At 31.8% G+C, this 17,798-nt stretch overlaps 1 protein-coding gene across 8 annotated transcripts in view; it reads left to right on the forward strand.

Moving 5' to 3' along the window:
- LOC126849248 (neurobeachin) overlaps window positions 1–17,798 on the forward strand; it is a 289,515-nt gene that overhangs the window by 36,210 nt on the left and 235,507 nt on the right. The gene's annotated exons all lie outside the window — the stretch shown is intronic.

A 17,798-nucleotide genomic window follows, 5' to 3' on the forward strand; every position in this document is an offset into this window, starting at 1 on the left:
AAGATGTCAAAGTGGAATGCATGTTGTTTTAGGACGAAATCGTCGGACTAAAAGATGTTTACCAAGCAAAATATTTGCAGTTTTAGTATAATACTGAAAATTTGTTACATACCCATATATAACGTCGGAATCTCATATATTTTCCATCAATCCCATGATACTCGACTCTCGTAAGATTCAACTCAATGCCGGCATTCCGGACGTAGTTATGCTCTTTCTAGCGAACCTGACATTGTAAGCTTTATCCATGGAACGTAGTACGTTGCAAGAGCTTTTCGAGACATCCTCAGAAAAGACAGGCCCACGAAGGACTGATATCACAGACGTTACATGAAGATAAATGGCTTTCTTCCTTGTCCATATTGTCGTTGTTACATACGAATGGAGAAAATGCATTTCCTATTCTTATCTTTCACCATAAGACGTGTTCAGAAAAAAAAAATTTTTACTCCTCTACCTTAAAAAGAAATTGCAAAAAGTTACATTAAAATAAAAATTAAGAGATATTAATTAAAAATAATATGAAAAATATTCAAGTTTCTCGATTACACTGAAAGTGCTTTGCGATTTTTTAAATTTATACTATCAAATTTCTGAATTTATTATCTCGTCTCTAACAGAGACACGCGCTGCGTTGGTTGCGCTTGAGGCTTGTCTTTACAAGTTTTCTCACCTTGCTCGCTTCTTTCAGAACTGAAGTTCTTTACTTTACAAGCTTGTTCTTTCGCAGATATATAAGCTTACTCCTCTATCAACCGCGTACGCTTTATTTCTTTTCGCAGTTACCTGTTCTCAATTTTCCTATTACTTTCGCTCTGATGAACATCTGCCGACTTGAGTTTTCCCATTAAAATTGAACGTCTTCCGGTTGATGGAACTGTGTCGCGCAAGTGATGTATTTCCATCGTGATGGTGCGAAGTAATCTTGTGTTATCGAATGTTGTATTGTTATGATATACTTTGATAGAGAAACGAAAAATGTTTTTCAATATCGAGGAAAAGATTCATTTTACTGCTGATGCAGCACTTCTTGATTATTTGCTCCTTTAATATTTATAACGCTTTTCCTCATTTTTTCATGAAGGGAGGAAGATCGTTAAATTAAATGCAATGTGTAGGAGGTTACAATCGTTAACTAGATAAGGAATTGAAATTTAAATCAAGAATATTACGTGATATTTAAATTTGCTTACACAAAACACGGCATTTTGACATTTCCATTAATGTCAGTTACCCGGCTTTGTGTCCGAATCGTTTGAATATATTCTGTTCATATTCTGTTCAATAATGTTAAAACACATTGAATATGATTATTTATTATATTTTTAATTAATCGATATACAATATATATATATATATATATATATATATATATATATATATATATATTACTAGAAACAAATTTGCTCATTAAAAATGTATGTATATATTCATTAAAATATATACACGTATACATATATATATATATATATATATATATATATATATATATATATATATTACTAGAAACAAATTTGCTCATTAAAAATGTATGTATATATTCATTAAAAATATATACATGTATACATATATATATATATATATATATATATGTATATATATATATAAGTATATATGTATAATATTAAAGAAAAAATAGTTTTATAAACATTTTACTTAATTATCTTATTGCGGTAAAAATAATAATTTTTGAAATTAAAATATTAAGTTTCTAATTAATAATTGACATTTACATATATTTGTCGTTATATTTATTTATTTGTGATAATTTTTATGTCAATTTTAAATTGTTATAATTTCTTGACTACAGTTTCATGCGCATTATTTTGCTGTCTTGAATCTTACGCAGTACTAATATATATATATAATAAAATATAATAATATTTTAATTTGATATATTATAATATGATAATAATGATAAAGCTATGATGTATGTTATACAAAAACGTGCTGAGCATGAAAAAAATCGTGTTTCTTACGCACATCGCGTGTCCGATGTTCGACAACTTTCCCTGTATTAAATTTTGGAGTTCGTAAAGTTGTATCTCTGCGAGCGGGAAACGAAGTGCGGCTGCCATCGCTCGAGCTATCTCGCGCAAGAAGCACGTCTTAGGAGGAGCTAAAGCGCGTAATTTCACTATTCTTCGTAAAGAAGCTAAACTTCGAAGTCGTTAAGATCCTTCGTAACTTTACGCGCGCGTAATCCTTGCAAAATGAAATGCGAAAGATTTAAGCCGCCGCCACTGCGGCGTTTAGATACGAAGTGTGGCCACCGTTTCGGTCATATATATGTATATGTATATATTCGGAAAGTATAATCTGTCGCGGTATCTGTATGCATCGCACAATGTAATCTGTGATGAATTGTATTCATGGGGACAATATAACTAGCATGGCACGAAGTTGCGATATGAGCTTGATGTCGTTCCGTGGCCGGCTTGCAAAAACAGTAACACGTATATACGATATACAATATTTAGGCCTTTATAGCATTTTCAACGTGATAGTGCGTTTCATACTCGTATCTGACTTTCATTACTTTCATTAAAATGGATAGTCTCTATTCTTCACGTTTTACTGTAATTAAAACAGAATCGCAGATGTGATGGCGTGAGAGAGAAAGAGCAAAAATGTTTTATCAACTTTAATAAAAACATACACCGGAGATGAGAGAAGATTTTTTTTTTTATAAAATTTTTATGATATTGATATATATTCAATTCTCCAATATATTAAATCATTAAAAAATATTACATGTTTGTTAATATTTTATTAATACGTATCTTCGACGTAAACATGTCATTACATTTTTCGCTTTGTGCGTTCAAAAAGACAGCTGTACATTAACATTACATTTTATACTATACTCCTTTTACTGGTCGCGTTGGGGAGTCAGACATGCATATGTATGTATGTTTGGTAAATAAAATCCTTCGATGTAAATGAAACAACGTGCAACGGTACGTAGAACAATGGATTCTGACTCTATTCAAAGATAAAAATGTCGAAAGTGTTTCCATGATGTGCCCATGCCGTTCTAATCGCCAGTAACATTTTTTGTTCAAATAGATTTTGTGAATTATGAAAACTTTTTGTTTGGTAAATTATACAATGTGTGTAAGGATTATGATATAAAAAATCACGTAAAGATTTGCGAAAATATTTTTAAGATGTTACACTTAAAAGTTTATATTTTATATAAAAGTTTCTATTTTATAATATTTCTACATCTAAAAAATTTTCATTATAACAACGATATTCGAAAGGTTCAAATCAGGTAATAAAATTAATTGTTTCATATAAATTGAATAAAAAATTAAAAACAATAATATTATTTAAAAAAAATAAAGTTTTCTTTCTGATTCTACTAAGAGATTTAATAAATAAGGTAACATTAGCAACTACACACATAGTATATCTTGTTATCTTATTCATTGAGTTGTCTTTATGTAAAACATATTTTATCATAATTTTCTTTCTAATAAAAAGTTTTAAATGTATATTATTTTGTCAATGCTTGCATTAAATCTTCCGAGTTTTCCAATGGAATTTTCTGGTCCATTTATAGAAAAACGGATTAATGAAATATGATTGTTAAAAAGAAGAATTTTGTGTACGTAATAATTGCTTCCAGGAACTCTAATGGATGTTCTCATTAACAGTGAAAATGTAATGCCTTAATTTTGAAAAGATTGCGAGTGCTCATTGAATATATAGCTCGCGCGCATGGAAGAGAGCTCTTGAACTCTATTCACCCGTCTCGCTTTTTTTTATACTCGTCCTTTCTACTTTGCTTTTTCTCTTCATCCTTCCTGATTTTTTTTTTCTTCATCCCGTATACTTTCCGTTATCGTAGATCGTTATTACGCGAACAATGGTATATCGGCGGTAATAAAGATGATTGGTGCTTATACGCGAACTTGTTAAATTTTTTATTTTTTTGCTCGTACACGGGTATTGTTTATATATAAATTTATTAATTATTAACTCGTGGTTTTTTTGAAACAGATATATCCAATCTGTAATTGATGCAATATGATAAGATTGGTATTTCAAGTAATATATGGTTTCATTTTAATTATTTTGTCGTAACAAATTAATGCAATATTATAAAATGTTTTTATCATCTGTTGAAATTTTCCTACACATAAAACGGAAAAGATATCATTGACCAGGGGAAGTTTTATTATTTCTATAAAACTCTTAATGTATTTCATGCGATTACATAAGAGTTATGTGCAGCGTTGCGGTCACCTTAGACCGCATTGCATCTCATTGTCAGTGAAGCGCGCAGGTGCACGCTTTAGCGAGTTACATTGAATAACTCATGGTCATCTGTTTGTCTCTTGCGGATTGTTATGTAACATATTAAAAGAGAGTAAACAAAATGACGACTGAGGTTTTTTTTTTAGTTATTTTACGGATATACACTGATTGATATGTATATCCTGTGGCAAATAAGAGGACAGTTTTTGATAATAGACACAGTAATTATGCATATATTCCTGTAACAAGTCAATATTTGCAGTGATAACACGACGTACGGATCTACTCACAATTTATCGATTCAATAGCAATGACCATTTGATATCTGTCTAATGACCTAATGAATGTATCTAGTCTATATTGCCTCGCAATATAAACCGAAATATAATTATCGGAAATATAAGAGCGCATGAAAATTTTTTCGAAATATTCCGCAGTTGAGTGCTCGGTGATAAATGACGTTATTTCATAGCAATTTAGCAACCATTATCGCTCGTCGCTATTCCGTATTACTACAAGGTGAATTTTTACTGCCGATAAAATTTAACTACGCACACGAAATATACAACGAATAACAGAGATTTGAAGTAAAGTTGAAGTGTAAAATGCCACGGTTTACTTCGCAATTTACATCCTGCATATAGTTGTCTTAAGAGTACTGCTTATAAATATTTTTACCTATAATTTTTTGTAGAGACAAATTAGCGCGTAATATTTTAACATATTGAAAAAGTTAGTAAATATTTCTTCGCTCTTCAAAAGAATTGATCGCTCGAAGTGCCACGGGATTCAAGTTAGTCAGCATTATCGACTAAATTCTCAGAGAACTCACTAACAAGTTCAATGTAGCTCTTCGAGCGTGAACGCGTTACATCACGCCTCTCTATAGAGGAGACGCGATAAGCTGCTGGCCGTAAATCAGTGCGCGGTCGAGAAGGACATATCAAGGGCCAAGTTGGACGAGCTTCACAGGTGGTATCGGTAATTTGTTAGTCGAAATTCACGTACGTCCTTGCAGCCGTTCGGCTGCGAGTTTCCCTTGCGTGGACCGATAAATTTTCGGAAATCCCGGCTATTAGCCTGAAACAGACGTCGAGCTACGCCCGTTACGTCGGGATAATTTGGTGTAAGAGCAACCGAGAAGGAAGGAAAATGTGCGAGAGAAAGGGAGAGAAAGAGAGATGATGACAAATCCCCCGAGGATAAGAGAACCACCGACTCGACGCGGAAGAAGAGAGACGAAGAGAGAGAATATCGGGTTCTTGCGAAAGTGTAGCTACTCGTACCGCCAAAAGCCAATGGGATTCTGCGGACAGAGTGTAAGGGCGGAATGTAACAAGGATAGTTGGGTGGTGGCTAGGTACGAAGGAGAGAATGAAGTAATTCAGAATGTTGCCGCGGAGAGAACGGAAGCGAGAGGAAAAAGGGGTAGTGACCGAGCGTGAATAGCGTGGTGCATTCGGAGGGTGGGTTTTAACGAAATCTACCTGAGCCAAGATCGTTACAGCCGGCTTGAGGAACAAAAAAATCTTGCTGAGAATTAATTCGCTCTAATGTCTACCCTTCCTTTCGTTTCTAATTGGTCCGCGAAGGAATTAAAGTATGCCGCGCGTTGGTTTCGGGGAAGAATTCGCGATCCGCTAATTGCACAGAAAAGCTTCGCTAATTGCTAAAAATAAACACTAGTGATTTTCAGCCGAAGTCGAGAGCGATCTTCGTACGGTGTTTCCTCCAAGCGTAAACGAAACGCATTTCTGCCCATTTCGCATGTATGTTTCTTCGTGTTTACATTCCATAATGCACTTTGTCTATTTATTTGAACACATTTTGGTTTATTCACAGCCGATGCTACCACTATTATTGCGGAATAACCGCACGCGATACGAACCGTACGATCGATGATATTGAAATAGAATTTCGGGCAATAAATTCGTACTTTATTTTATCGTGCAATTCAGAATTTTTTACTATCTCGTTATATTCCAGAGTACGATTTAACAATTGATGATTATTGAAGATTGAAATATATTTAGAAATGCAATTAAAAATTATTAATTTGAAATTATTGTTAGATTATAAGTTTTTATTAAATATATTAAGCTCTTGAAATAGTATTTTTATTTCTGATACTTTTTTCCCTTTTCATCAAATTTTGCCCAATGCATTAATTTTTGATACCGTTAGTCGTTTAATTTACATTAGAGACAATTGTTGAGACAAAATAGTCTTCATTGACTGATATAATTCACAATCGCGAGTACGAGAAAAATTTTTGCATACATGTCGTTAATTTTGATTACATCAAGGTCGGTATTTCGCGAAAAAATTGCATTGATTTTACGGTCCGTCTCTATTCACGGTACGGGCACGTTATTCTTTCATTTCGTCGTGTCGCGCTGATGGATACAGATTTAATCCCTAAAGCATCGTGATAGGATTGTCTTGCAAAAGCTGCGTATATTTCCATTGATTACTTTTCCTTTTCGTCTCTTTTCTCACTCTTTTATTCGTGTTAGCGTCGAGATGATTATCAGATGTCAAGCATCAACATTAATCTTTTATATTCGAGCAAAAAGATTCATCATTGTTTCTATTTACATTCTCACATTCTTATTGCAAAATGTTAATAAGATTTAATAGTCATTATTAATATACAGCCTTTAATAATATTCTACTGGGAAGTTTTATATTTAAATTGAACCATTATCGGTTTATCTCGCGCGTATGTAAATCCATTCAGATTAAATTGTCTGAACTCCTACTTGAAGATAGAGAAACAGAAAAAGAAAAAAAAAATTTAATTTTTTTTTGATACATGTACATACTTCATCAGACATTTATGCTTTATAATAGAATCATTACATTTTATCGAGTATTTTCCCATCTTCCCATCGGGAAACCATAAAATATTTAGCGGTTTTCTTTTTCGTCGAGATAAAAACGGATCTTCGTTAGTTGAAATTGTCCCATTTTTGCGGCAATCTCTTTTTCATCATCCGCGTAGTAAGTCTTGCTTCGAGAAGCGTAGATATACTGATAAAACACCATATCTCTTCTTTACCGGATAATCGATTGACCTTAAATCTCTCGCTTAACGTCTTTTATATATCGTGGAAATCGATTTTGAACGAAAGAAATAGATTTTCGACATTGTCTTGTAAGTGATATCATGATTCAGATAATCACATTCTCATATCCAGCCTGTAATTGCACATTTCCTAAAGATACATATGACATAATGACGTGTATCTCAAAGATTTAATTACGTAACTTAAAATAGATCAGAGACAACTGCTTTGCCAACACTCAAAAATATCCCATCAAGTTATATTGTTTAATAATTTTAATTTATCCAATCTTTTAAATTAGCTGTAGATTGCAGCAATATATTTTAAACATATACGAGAGAAAGAAGATGAAACGCTCGAGTAATATCATTTTACTGAAAATACAGAAATATCTCGATGAAATTATCTTCTTCTGTCAGAAGTATGCGTTCTTACATTTGTTAAATCCCCGGAAAAACTGCACCGTGCGCTTTCTGTCACGAGAAGATCCTCAGCAACAAGTAGGACAGACTTCTTTTCCTCATGTTTTTATTTTTGTGTAATATATTAATTATAATTATAATATTAAAAATTTTGAAAGCGCGAATATTGCTGTTAAAACGAGGATAATTTACAATAGCGAGAAAAAGGCTAGTGTGAAATATCAAGGGCAATTGTCAGTGGGCACAATTAGTGATACTAGTTACAAGTATCGAAATTCAAAAATACGAAAAAAAATCCATTTCACATTCTATTCAATGATTAAAAAACTGTTTGCTTTTGAGCTGTTGAAGAGAGTCTGAAGTGGAGTGAAACGCGATTTTATATAAAGAGTCTCTCTTTTTTTCCATTTTGTGTTTAAATTAAAAATACTTTTGCTCTAATTTTACGAGATATTTCCTCTCGTTTATGTAAAAGATAATGAAAAGCCAATACTAGATAGCGAAAGATCAACACTAATGCGAAACAATATATATCACATCTATAATTCTGCACAACTTTAGGTACAAAGTTTCAAAGTAATTGTTACATTCGCCGATTGCGAATGGCGCGACGCGATGTCCAAACCATATTCCGAAACTATTGCGCTTCAAGGATATTCTCGGTGAATTCCCGACAAATGGCAGTCGGCGGTGACACTTCGCGGTTACACCATTTTTTAACTACCGCTCGGCGGATATTTAGGCTAATTGCTACATCGCCAAAACGGTGTATCGTATCGACTATTGCAACCGTACAGGTGAATATGCGGAAATTCGCAATTGCATACAAGCCTATGCACACACACACACACACACACACACACACACACACACACACACACACACACATACAAACATATATATATATATACATATATAATAGGTACATATATATATCTTGCATAGTGGCAGCGGTGGTAGCGGAGCGTAATAGAATCTCTCTCAGAATTGCAACGCTTGTTCAAGCATCCCTGTTTCGCTAAAATTATTTTCTTGCGCTCCAAAAACGTCTTTTGGAAAGGCGACAGCAACAACCTAACTGCAAGGTGAACTTTCGCAGAGACAAGACGTCTAAAGCACGAACCGTTCTAAACCACGTCGTCGCGTTTTACGACGAGCTATATTTTTTTGCCAGCAGCGAAAACTACCATCCCGATAAAATTCCAATGGATCCGGAACCCATAGAGGAATACTACCTCCTACGGAAATTCATGGGAATGGTAGTCCTACATTTCGTGATAATATCTGGAATTTTATCAATTTTGTTTTATTCGTTGCTCTATCTCTATTGTAATATTGCCAAGAAATTATTTTAGTTGATTTAATGTTAAGATGTGGCATTGCCCAATTATTTAAATTAGCATTATCAAATAAATTGTTGTTATTATTATTTTTTAAACGAAATTGCGATTATTGAATCACGATTAAAATTACGAGTTGTAGCTATTTTTTAATGCCTTCGTGACGGTCGACATAATTGCTGTATACCTAATATGAGATCGATGAGAAATAACGAATCGGCATCCTCGTTTAAATATATACAATTCAGTTAAAGCATGGATAATTGTTCTCTTTAATAAACATGATCGTGCGGTGAAAATATCTAATATAGATTTTTTTGCTTTAGTATACAGATTAAGCCTTATGGGTTTGAGCCTTGGTACGTTTGTCGATAAACGCTGCAAGTATGAAAATTCCAATGATAGCGCACGTGCGATCTCACATCGGTTCACACGCACATACGAATACTCTTTCCCCCTTCTTCTATATCAGCTGATATTGTACATGTGTTTCTGAACATGTCAACTATCTGTATCATCGATTCACGTGATTCAGATCGATGGTCCTTTTCCTATCATGTTGAGTGTCTTGTTTATGAGCACTCTGCTCGCTCCTGAATCTCGTTAGCTCGGATATTACCGCGGCGATAATGTAGAGAGTCTTACAGTGAAGTTATGTACAGTATCTCGGAAGTGTACAACGTTGCCCCGTAAGCACTTCCGATCGCTTAACTTTTGATATACATATCTTACTGACTAATGATTCCGTGCTCGCATTATTTTAGATCGATGCAATCGGGCGAGTCTAATCTTGCTTCGGTTTGAAACTTGGCTATCATATGCACCACGATGTGCTATTCGGTATGACAAATCTTTTAACGTCTGATCATTTCAAATACTTATACAGGTGTAAATAGTTTGAACTTGCAGTTTTTTTTACGATGTTATTATGCTATTAATGATATTAATTATAAATTAATAATAAAAAAAATTATATATTAATAATGACATATTAATAATTAATAAATAAGGAATATTTTAACACATTATATATAAAATAATAATAATAATAATTGCCCACTGCAATTATAAAGTGCTTTCATAATTCTTTTGGAATTGCAAAATTTTAATTGCATCCATATTTTTGTAACGCGTTATGTGACCCGCAAACATTGCAAATAAACTTCATCTATGCTTTTGTCCAATACAACATTAAGTTGGGTTTTTATTCTTGTAATAAAGTCGCAAGGGTAAATCGAAAGATCCTCAGGCGAGTTACCTCATTCCGCGTTACTGCCAAGCTACGAGAATATAATTAGATTCATTAAAACTAACTCTACAGGATTGCTCATAACCGTAATATTCTACAGACTGACAGTTCATTCTTTAGTGAAATGGAGTTAGACCAACGTAAATAATTGAATAGACAAATATCTTTTGTTATTAACGGCGCTTTTCTTAGTAGTTACTGCGCAAAGAACATACTGTCGCAAAACTGCATTTGTTGCTAATGTTACTAATTATATAATTGCTAATATATACAATAATAATAAATGATGCATATGTTACATTTGCAACAAATGTTCAAAAATTGAATCATGAATGTCAATCACACTTTACAATTCGTGTCCTAAGATTGCGTGTCATTCCTCTGAATGCAGCGTGCTGTTCTTTTACAAGCAGCATCCAAAATGCGACTAATCAATTGAGAATAATAATCATATTCATATAAACTTCTTTTTTTACAGTGACTCATATTGTCGCTTTATCGTCTCTCAAAATATTTTTCTTTCCTTCTGACTTACTTTTTGTATATATATATATTAATAAAAAGTAAAAAAAAAAAATTACATTCAATTTTTGTAAACAAAAAATTCAGTGAGAATTAATTTATTATGTTATTATTATTTTACTTTATATTCAACAGCACGGTTTAATCTGCAATAATTAATTATTCAACAATTATTTGCATCAATTAATTATTCAGTAGAGAAAATATTAATTAAAATATTAATTAAGTGAGTCAGTTAAGTCAGGTTTTCAAAATAAACAAATATAGTAGCAAATGCGCAATCGAAAATATATATATAGTAACGAAAAGTATAATTGGTTTGAACGTTTGAGTTAAATTAAACAACGTTTAAAGAAATCACTATTTATAGATCGGATACAATTCGATTGGTTGTGGCATATCAAATGATAGAGGAAACGAACAATTGATTATTTTATTTGATGCGTCTTTCTTTAATGAATATTGTTAAAATTCAAATATTTCTATTGTTGCTTTACATCATAATTACCTTGCCTTACATAATGCACAATATTTGATGATAATACAATATCATTATAGATGAGATACATTTTAGCCAGGGCAATATTATTAAGACAGAGTTGAAAGGAATAGAGTTGGATGGAATTTTAAAAGCCATCGATATCTTTAAATTTTTGTACTATTAATATTTCATTAAGTAAAATAAAAATGATTGACTATAAATTTGTGCATTCAAGCTATTGTAACCATGCTTTTTAAAAACTTTCTTTTTTAAGACTATGCAGGACATTCCAAATATACAGTAAACTATTTCAAGAACAGATTATTTAATACAAAGTTCAAATTTCTAAAATATCTTACGAATATAAAATAGCAGAAAACCTAAAAGAACGAACAAAAAATTGATGATGACTAACAATAAGATGACAGAGAAATATATGCATGTATGTTTGTGCAGATTAATTTAGTTATGTAGATGTGAATTCAACGTATAAAAAAAAAAAAAGAAACTAAAATTCTTTTTGTCAATAAAACTATTAAACATTTGTGTGGTTTACAAAAATATTCAAACATTTTTATTTAATTTATAAAAATATTATTGATCGAATATGAATAATTGAAACGCTGTGTATTGAGCTTATACCAGCGTAACGATTTATATTAAGTGATTCAAGAATTGAATGAAACCAATTTAAGAGATTACAAACATTGAAGATAGACATATGATACGAATGAATATTTCTCGTACTTTAAATCGTATTTTAAATCTGTTGTTGGAGGATTATGCAAATCCCAATGAAAAGAGCACAATACAAGCATACAATTTTCAATGAGGGTTTTGTCGCAAAACAATGCAATCACACATGAGAGAATGCAAGTTACATGTGATTATGTCGTTTATTTATTCCAAAATTGTTAAGGTGATTGATATGTCTGTTAAAATGAGAAAGATGATAAATATACATAAATATACTATTTTCTATTTTGTGTAATTTCCTATAATTAATTATTTTTAATTAAATAAAAAAATGTCCAATTGCATAATTATCGTTGCATGTACAAACATATACATATACATGCATATCTTTGCAATAATCTGTCATTATTGCAAAATATTATAAATGCAAACACAGAGCATCATTTATAGATATGTTGATTCAAATAATGCAGATTTTGATACAATTTGCAGATATGTCAGTCATGGGATTTATTACGTAAATGGAAATTCTAAACTGAATTAGATTTTGAAAATTGAATAAGATTTTGCTTGAAGAGATTGCCATGTTAATTGCAATTAAATGAAGTTGTGTCACGCTGTAACGAATCGTAAGTATATCGTGGTCTCAAAAGTTATTGGTTTAACACTTAATACGCAAAATAAATTTGATGAAAAGAGCATTTTACAATATATTGCTTAATTTACTCAAATATTTGTTATAAAATACACGTTTAATTTTTGCTTTTGACATATTTCTCTTCAAGAACTTCTTCGATAAATTGCGTAGAGAAAATAGTTTTCGCTACAATCTGCTGCTGCTATTTTGTTCTATTCGGGTTTCGCTTCATGCTTACAACTACAATTGCTAGCTAATGACTGGAAAACGTGGAATCGATACTGGAAATATACAAGCCACGCAGCGTACGAGCCAAATCACAGCGTAGCGCGCATTTGCTATTCTCTCACCTCCAATTTCACCTGGCATCTGTTCGTACAATTAGCAAGTTAATATATAAAGTAAACGAGTGTTTCAATATGTTTCAGCTTGAATTTCTATGTGTGCTTCAATAAAAAAATATTTCCTAACAATACATATATGCAAGTATTACTGTACAAAATATACACATAAATTAATATTTGTAATAAATATATCACGCTAAATTTCAGCGATTAATTTAAAATCTTTTATAACATAGTTTACTTTTAAACTATAACGAATTTACAACTACCTATTATTACTATTAATGAGTCTGATTTTATATCGTTCTATTACGGATAGCAATCGTGAGTGCTATCGGAGAAGACATTTAGATACTGTCGATTTCGATATTATTTACTGTACTGCCACTTCTTGTTCGTACTTGAAAATGCCGAGACGCCATACGCGTTTATACCACCAAAGCACTAGAGGTAATAGGCTGTAGGCTCCGTAATAGGCCATAGGCCATAGCTTTGAGATTGTTGCATCTACGAAATTTCTCGGGGTTGAGCATGCACTTAAGCAGCGTGCAAGTATGCAGGTGTTACGTGAGGCGACAGGTTTTCAAGATCACTTTGTCAACATTATTTATTCTCTAAGTAAATTATACATGGAGTATGACATTTAAAAATAACGAGACTAATTTAAAATTATTTACTGTATTATATAAATTATTTGAATTATTTATATAATTTGTATTATATGAATTATTTGAGTCATTTATATTCATGGCCATCTTCACACGTATTCAAATAAAATATTTAATATGAATAATTTAATATTTTTTATAGAAAATAGTTGTTTAATAAAATTTATGTTGTTTTGAAAAAATATTAAAATTACTACATATATAATATAAAAATTACAAAGATAGTTATTCTAATTGCAAAATATTTTAATTTTTTAATTTAATTGTTTAATTATATTATTATATATTTTTAGTTAAATAAATTATTATGTCATATATATGTATGTATATATTTTGTTGACGCGCATTTTTATTTCTTAGTTGTGAAATATTACGAATGAGTCAAATATATGATAAAATACAAGAGATGATAATGTTGTATATATTTGTCTTTATACATGCTTTATATATAAATTTTTGTATGTAAGCATTATGACACATGAGCTCAAAAGATTTTTTTTTCTTTTTTTAAATCTCTTTTATTCTTTAAGCCTGTTTATAGCTCGCGATTAAGTCTTGCAAATAAAAGTGACGTTATATGCATAGAATAATACAATTTTTAGTATAGCTTCTCTCCTTATTTTGCGATACTAGCCGCATTAAATCTCATAATCAAAGTCAAAAATATTATATGTGTGTGTTATTTTATTCTAAATTATTGATATAGGTTGAAGACTTTATTAAAAAAAGCGCACAGTATCAGTATATCTCTGCTGCTCTGCAAAGTGTCAAAGTAGCTATATCTTAATTAACGGCGGTGTCGCGAGAGATGCAAATTCCTTTTACAAGAATTTAGCTTTCGTGACAAATCCTGTCGTCAAACTATGCCAAACAACATTTTGCATCGAATTATCGCCAGTCATGATATAACTTATGCATTAATTAGGTTTTATAGATTAATAAGTTCTTAAGCAGCTTGTTGCTGCTATCAAGCGAACATGGTTTTTTAATCTATAATTACAAAATTATTTTATAATACTTTTTAACTATATATTTAGTCGGATAATGTAATGTATTTTTAGTGGAATATAATTGCATTTTCTACGTGGCCAGATAAATAAAGTAGGCCAGCGATCAGAATTAATTTTAGGAAAAACAAGCACGTATTTAAAACAGCTTATTTCTGATTGCGAGAAGTATTTTGATATGCGCTTTCCTGCACAGTTTTTCATTACGTACCTATAGAACCCGCATTTATTCTTCTTGAAACTAAATATGTATACCGTAAGAAAATATGTTTCATTTTCTTGTTCTAATTTTCGACATTTTCTGCTTTCTTGAATCTTAAAATAAAGAAGAGAAAGCAAATAAATACACACAAACGATGTGACGATGAAAAAGCGGGAGAAGGTCAAAATGTCGCTCGAAGCGACGAAAGATCTAGACGTGGTTAGAGCATGACTTATGAAGCAAACGAGGTCACGACTTACTTTCATGCTCGTCATTTTCATTGTCACTCTGCGCATGCAAATTATAAACGAGCAAAGAGAATGTATATATATATATTAATCCCGAGGCGTCGTCTACGCGAGAGAAAATAGTTCACATAACCGCATCATATTTTCATATAATTCAGATGACAGATTTGACTCTTCACTCAAGGTCATAAATCATTACGCACAAGTACTCCTTGAACGCAAAGGAAGGAGGATAGAATATAGAATGTCTTCTTTTTTTGTTTTATCTATCCATTTTCTCTATCATGTTCTGCCATCTTCTCTCCCTTTTTTTTTCCTCATATTTTTTGTTACACTACGTGACTATTTCGACAAAATGTGCTTTAATTTATTCGATGTGTAGCTAATAATAGAAGAAAGATAGATAATATCCGTCACAGCGTACACCTCTTTTCGTGGTAAAAAGAAGTTTCTATTTCTATCGTTTTGGTAAATGCTAAAAGATTCCCAGGGGCGCGATTCCCGAAGAGTAGCAATCGATACGAATCTCTTGGCCGATTCAGTAATATTGGACGCATATTACCGTCAATATATGTAAAATATACACATCGTAACATTGCCTTTCTTTCGATTTGTTTTAGGTAAGTCCGTATGCCGATGTTCGTAAAAGTTATTCTCGCTGGCGAATTTGCGTAGCTATGCGGTGAGTATTTTTTATATGTATCAATCAAAAATAAATAGCTTTAATAAATATGCAGCTCAAATTTTTCAACATCTACTAAAGTATTCCACATTCTGACATCAAGCATATCAAAGGTTTCTAATGATAATAACAAAACTTTCGGTGAAGTAGCGATTTCCATATAGAGTACAAGATTGAATAGTAAATTCTAAATCTATTCACCAGATATATAGAGAGTACATTCGGAATTAATTCGCTATAGATATTGTTTGTTCAAGAATATTCACGTCATATATTCATGTATATTATAAAAATAATAAATGTATTTTATTAATATGTTTGTGTTGGTGAACGTAAATTGATACTGGATATATATAAATATTGCTATCAATATTTTTTATTACAAAAATAATTTTGAAGTATAAAAAGTAAATTTAAATCGTAATAACATCTTTATTCGCAAATATATTGGTTGTTTACAATTCGAGCGATTTATGATTTGCATGCGTTGAAAATGCGTTTTTCGTTGCTTCATATGTCCGGAAAAATTCATTGATTAGTGTTCCGCAGCTAAATGAAGCTGTACTCGAACATTCCGCTATATGAACGCGAATTGTGCGGCGCGTATTGACCGACGCTTTCATCTTGGTAATCTCATTGAGTTTCATCGATCGATATTTAGCGATATTTATTTGCCTCAAGCTAACGGTTTGCGAGAATTTGATAAAACTCGATTTTTATTGATGTTTACCACAGCGATATTGAAAAATTTTGCGCTTAATGAATATTTAAATTGATATTTTTATCGCGATATATTTATCAGTGTTATTATTGCCAATCTCCAAGTTCGTAATTAGCACATACGTAACATGCGATTTACCTCTATGAAATATATTTAGCCATAATAAACTCGGAAACAAGAATTTAACGAACGCTTTTGTGCACGCTTTCAATCTTATTATAACATCGCCGCTTAACGTCAATTTTAATAAAGGATATGTGTCCTTGCACAATGCTGCACATTTAGAAAAGAATACATATAACACACATACACACAATGATCAAACTCTAATTTTGTTGATGATTTATTGCCATAGCAATAAATATATCTAGAATTACAAATTACATCATTAGTGATGATCAGTATCCTGCATGTTTAATTAAACAAAATGTCACACTGTATCAACGTAACATTTGACAGATACGGCAATTGCGTATCGTATTTTGTAATGTCACATTTACCCTCTGGGTGGACAGAACCTTTCGCGCAGCCTTTGTTATTTCCCGCATTGTACGTAGTTTTTGTCACAGCGATCTGCTTAATATTGGAGTGAAAATTGCCCTTGTTTCGCTCATCGAGCACAAGTGGATCGCGCGCCGGACGATATTGGCTTAAAGCTTAAAGTAGCGCTCGAAGCGGGGACAAACACACGCGGCGACCGGGGAGTTCTCTCTATGCACTCTGCGCCACACGGCTCTTTGTGAGAAACGATGCGAAGTAATTAAAAGTCGATAGAACCCAGTGGCCTGCTCTAGTCTTTTCTTTATTCCGCTTTCCCCTTCTGTGCACGTATCCGTTTCCATTCCTCCCAAATTGCGCCCCCTTCGTATGTCAATCACCCTTATCAGCGGAGAAACATTTGCGCTTTAAACGGCTTACAACATACTAAATTGACTTTCGCTTGGTTTTTAGATTGCTTAGCTTTAATCCCATTGACTGATACATGAATTTTTTAATTAACACGAAAGTAATAATATAGAAAATACATTCTCTTTCCTCTTTTTATTGCTATTGACATAAATAGAAACATTGTAAACATGTGTTATAAGGAATATTATTTTTTTTCAATAGATATAATTAATATTTGTCATTCTCTAAATATTTAGATAATGTATTTTTTTTTATTTCTTGATTTTACACTATTTATATGAGTGTATTATATTTCTTACTCAAATTTTTTAATATGTAATTGTTACAATTATATAA

The sequence above is a fragment of the Cataglyphis hispanica genome, chromosome 1 (assembly GCF_021464435.1).
Source record: "Cataglyphis hispanica isolate Lineage 1 chromosome 1, ULB_Chis1_1.0, whole genome shotgun sequence".
NCBI classification, from domain to species: domain Eukaryota; kingdom Metazoa; phylum Arthropoda; class Insecta; order Hymenoptera; family Formicidae; genus Cataglyphis; species Cataglyphis hispanica.